This window comes from Pistacia vera, unplaced genomic scaffold, assembly GCF_008641045.1.
Source record: "Pistacia vera cultivar Batoury unplaced genomic scaffold, PisVer_v2 Contig860, whole genome shotgun sequence".
Classification (NCBI taxonomy): Eukaryota; Viridiplantae; Streptophyta; class Magnoliopsida; order Sapindales; family Anacardiaceae; genus Pistacia; species Pistacia vera.
Window position 1 is genome coordinate 435450 of NW_022196735.1, and position 5496 is coordinate 440945.

The following is a 5496-nucleotide window of genomic DNA, read 5'->3' on the forward strand; positions in this document are numbered from 1 at the left end:
CCCATTTGATAATTACTCTTAGAACAATTAAACAATGAGAACTGATACAAGAAGCTCTAATCTGTATTTAGAGCTGAATAAGTTCAGGGCCAAAGGCACTCACATTGACAAGCAACAATAAAAAGAAAAAAACCAACAAATAACAAGCTACAGTTGGTTTGTCTCAGGTTTTTGCTAAAATCCAATGCCCAGTTCTGAAAGATCAACTTTCCCTTGATATATATCAAATAGTTGTGGAAGTTGTTCCTGATACTTGGACAAGAAACTGTCTGCGAAGAGCTTTTCGGAGGAATTCAGCACATAAGACAAACCGATTTTTTTTCTTAATCAAGTCGTTCAACAACATAACCCTGAGAACTCTGCATCTAGGTATGATTCTCTTCTCCAAACCAAGAGTTAAAGCCACAGAGGTTCTAGCAACCGCTGAAGGTTGCCAACCTATCTTGTTCACAAAAAAGTCCATTTTGGTATTTATATTCTCCACAGAAAAAATCATGCATCTGGGATAGCTTCTAAAAGCTAACCAGAAGTCATTTTCAGACCAACCCCAACTCCTATAAACCTTCAGTTTTTGTTCCCAGGAATTGTCTATCATGGCCATAACTACTACAAGTGCATGGACAAACGCACTGGTTGAAGGATTGAATCCCATCTCGATAACCTTCAGTTTTTGGGTATGATATATTGAAGAAATTGAAAGCTCGTTTGAACAAAATGGTGCTTGGTTGGGATGAGATTGAGGATCTTAGCAGTATTGATGAAAAGAAAGTGATTCATGCTGGGAGCCCAAATCTTGATACGCCCTAAATCTTAAGTTCATAAATTCTTAGAATTGATTGCACTATACTCTTTTTTACCCACCACATTAAATAATTGATTTTCAATTTACTGATTTTAAAGATAGGTGCGAAATTGTTTTTCTCTAAGCTCTTTCCCACAAGGAATTTAACTTCACCACTGCATACCTGAAATCCGCCTCCAGTGCAACGGAGATTGATAGAATATTGAGAGTACAGCATCAACCAAACAAAGAATTTGCACAAGCAAAAATATCACAGCATCATATCTATAATATTGTTCAAGTCAGTCAAACTCATTCATCTCTTTCTCTGACCTCCAAGCTTCATTGTAATTTGCTAGCAAGAAAGGGCTTTTTAGAAACTCCAAGGACCTGGAGTAAATCAAAACCACATAGTTGAGATTCAGGTCTGCATCTACTAGTCATGTAACAAATTAGCTTAAAAGTTTACCACATTCTAAATATGAACTAAAGTATACAATCAAATGCAAATTGGAAAGCGATGAAAACAGTGTTGCTCTGCAGAACTAACTGAAGTAATTCAACATTGTTCAATAAACTAAAAAGTTGAAAGGTACTAATCACAAATTAGAGATTATACAATCGTTTTAGGCTTGGAAAGTTGACGTGCTACAGTTTGCTGGAAGAAACACAAATATTCATATCCAGAGCCTGAAAGCCTTCCTTCCTTTGATAGATATTAATCAAATTCAAAAACCTGGTCCAAGTATTTTCTCACAAACCTGTACAAGAATAGCTTCTCAGCAGGTTTTACACATGAACTTAGGCTCAAATTTTTTTTTCACCAACCCCTTTGATTGCAGAACTTTAATAACCAAACACCTACGGATTACCCTCTTTTCCAAACTCATTAGGAAAACGTCTGGAGACAAGGCAATATCTGTGGACTGCCAACCCATCTTGTTCACAAGAAAATCCATTACATTCATTATTTTGATTTCAGAGGCATTCATAAAATTGGGCCATTTTCTGAAAACCAACATAATGTCCTCATCAAACCATCCACACCCTAAAAACGTCCAATTTCTGTTCCAGAGTTGATTGACTCATTACAACAAACACCTTCATCGCATGGATGAACCCACATTTTTGAGATTTGTATAACATGATTTAATCATTACTTCCTCCTGTGTGTTCATCAACTTCATTCATTTCAGTTTGTCCAATTAAACAATGAGAACTGATACAAGAAGCTCTAGGCTGTATTCAGAGCTGAATAAGTTCAGGGCCAAAGGCACTCACATTAAAAAGCAACAATAAAAAGAAAAAAACACCAACAAATAACAAGCTACAGTTGGTTTGTCTCAGGTTTTTGCTAAAATCCAATGCCCAGTTCTGAAAGATCAACTTTCGCTTGATATATATCAAATAGATGTGGAACCTGTTCCTAATACTTGGACAAGAAATTGTCTGCGAAGCGCTTTTCAGAGGAACTCAGCACATAAGACAAACCGAATTTTTTCTTAATCAAGTCGTTCAACAACAAAACCCATAAAACCCTGCATCTCGGGATGATTCTCTTCTCCGAACTATAAGCTAAAGCCCTAGGTGCTCTAGCAATTGCTGAAGGTCGCCAACCCATCTTGTTCACATAAAAGTCCAGTTTGGTATTTATATTCTCCATAGACAGAGTCATACATCTGGGATAGCTTCTAAAAGTTAACAGGAAGTCATTCTCAGACCAACCCCAACTCCTGTAAACCTTCAGTTTTTGTTCCCAGGAATTGTCAGTCATGGTCGTAACTGCTACGAGTGCGTCAATAAATGCACTGGTTGAAGGATTGAATCCCATGTCGATAACCTTCTTGACACTTTTATCGAACTTTTTAGAACTTCCACACAATACACAAGGATTTGAGGTCACCAAAGTTGAAATACCTGATTGTGTCATTCCAATTCCTTTCAAGGCAGAGATATTGGGAACAACTTTCTTTTGCATATCATGCAAATAAGTTGCTCGCTTCCAAACATTAACAATTTCTTCATTGTTGGACACCAAACTCTTCAGGAAATAATAGATAGGGATAATTTGTTTCTCTAAGCTCTAGCACAAAATACCAGGGTTTGAGGAAAGTACATTCGCAAGGTCAGTACTAGAAATCCCCACAAAATGGAAAAACTCAAGTTTAGGTAAAAGAGTTTCCTCAACCCTGCCTACAAGCAATTTCGGTTTTTTTTTAACTAGTTTGGATATGTGCGCATTGGTAAACCCATTTTTCCTGAGAAAGCCAAGAACAGAATCTGGCTTTTCTGGGGTTTCAAAAGCTACTTTCTTTGATAAAGAAGTAGCAATTTCTGGGGACAACCCACATGAGTTTATGAAATAAGACACTGTGAATGAATGTTGTTTTTCTCTATCATGTGCCACAACTTCAACCGATGAGAAAGATTTAGAAAAAAGTGATGTATTCTGCAAAACAAAACTCAAATGGATCGACGAGTATGCCACATTTCTCCAATTTGGGACTAGTTGAAATTGCAGTCTTTTGCAGCACAAAGGAAACATGGCCAAATCAAATACAAATTAAGAAGAAAAGCAAGGAAGTACTCACGAATTGTTTCAAATTTTCAGCTTGAACTGGGTATTTGATTGCGAATCTGTATATAAATGCCCTCGTAGAATCACAACACAGATTTGATAAACTGCTTTTAGGGTTTTCTCTTTTCAATCTTGCGCTATCGCTCTCCATCACGAGGCGTGACTCATTTAATTAAGAGAGAATGACAATTCCCCGCCCAAGGTTTGGCGTAATTCTTTCCCACCCAAAGACTTTGAGAAAAACAATTGCCCACCCATCATTAAGAAACAGCTGTTAATTTTAACTGAAGACGGATAGGATGGTAAGTTCACTAGAAGCTTTAAAATCAATGATTTAAAATTTTCTTTCTTTGTCCGTGGACCGTGTAAGAAGTTTCCCAAGGATAAGATTCTTTTTGCTTCTCCAACCCCAAACCCTACTCCATCATGAATTTCTTTAAATCCGTTTTTTCCGATGATACTAATTCGGTGATCCCCAACACAAACCCGACTCCAAATCCTCCAACACTAAATTGCTACCAGATGAACAAAACCCAAATCCCAACACTCCTCCCAAACTCCAGCCTAGCAATCTGCAAGAGTTTAGGACAAGTCTAAGAAAGGAACTTGAGATGTCCCAAGGATCCACAGGGATAGTTGGTACCGATAGTTGGTACCGTCATTGACGAGTTTGGAAACACTGTTTTGAAAAGGATGACCTAGATCATTTCTCATGTTAAGGATGCTATCCAAGCGATTGATCTCATTAATCCGATAATAATACTAATCAAAATATTAATTGTGGTAATACAAACCGTATAGTCGTTTTGATGCTCAGGTTCATGCAATTCAAGGAGATATAAATAGGTATTCTAAGGAAGTTGATGATTTAGATCAATATAATAAGTGGAAATCTAGGATTGTTTTGGATATGATGAATGAGGAAATTGAGAGCATGTTTGAACAAAATGGTGGTTGGTTGGGATGAGATTGAGGATCTTAGCAGCATTGATGAGAAGAAAGTGACTCATGATGGGAGCCCAAATAGAGCTGATTTGAGGAAGCGACTGTATGTTGCAAAAGAAGAGGAAGACTTGAGTTGGGATACTGAAGATGAGGACGAGCCAGTTAAAGCACCATACACCACGAATCTTAAGTTCTTAAATTCTTAGAAGATTGCACTATGCTCCTTTTTACCTCCATTTTAGGAAGAGGAAGACTTGAGTTGGGATATTGAGGCTGAGGACGAGAGAGAAATTTTTAAGTAGTTGATTTTTCAGCTTCCACTAAATTTACGATTTTGTCTTTCTTCAGTTAAAGTTAATAGATAGATCATAATAATGGATGGAAAATTGTTTTTTTCCAAAGTTTTTGGGTGAGAAAAAGTTTTTACACCATACCTTAGGCGGAAAATTGTCATTCTTTCTCAAAAACAATTGTAATTTTATTGTTAATTAAATTCTTGATTACATCCCTAATTAGATATGAAATTTAAAACACATAATTTAAGATAAATTTTCATAACCTTTTTAATTGTAATTATAAAAAAAAAAAAAAGATGTATTCATAATTTTATATTTAATTAAATATGAAAATGAAAATTTCTTATTAAAACCTCATTATGTTGTTGAATTTCTTCTTTTATAACTCTATCATTGTGTTAAGATCTAGAGGGCGAGGAGTCTTGGGTAGACGGTTTTTATGTGGGGTAGACCTCTCAAAAGATTTATTAGACTGAATGAAAGAGTTTAAAAGTAGAGGGATCTTGACTGGGGTGTCGAGTGGCTCGACTTGGTTCTGCTCATCTATAGTGAATAGGAAAGTCACTTGTTGGAAAAGAATGATTGTCGGCTTAGTGATTCGATGATAGCAATGAAAGGGTTGTCAATCAATGGATAAAAATTACTCTAAAAATAACTAGTTAATCTTTCTTAAGAGTTCATTAATGCAAAAGTTTTGCACTTCAATGTATACCGTTTGTCATCCAACGTTGTAGCACATCCAAATGTTTAGGCTATTCGCCTATAAAGTGGTACGTGAGTTGAGTTCAGAATATCGTGATATAATATAGTCCACATATGGCATGGTGTTATTTAAAAGAAGATTGCAAAAGTTTTATATAGAAATCCAAACCAAATGATCGATCAAGGAAATGTAA

General features: G+C 36.1%; 1 pseudogene; it reads right to left on the minus strand.

The window, feature by feature from the left end:
• Positions 1 to 1331: 1331 nt before the first annotated feature.
• On the minus strand, positions 1332 to 3490 carry LOC116118827 (annotated as a pseudogene).
• Between the last annotated feature and the right edge of the window lie 2006 nt (positions 3491 to 5496).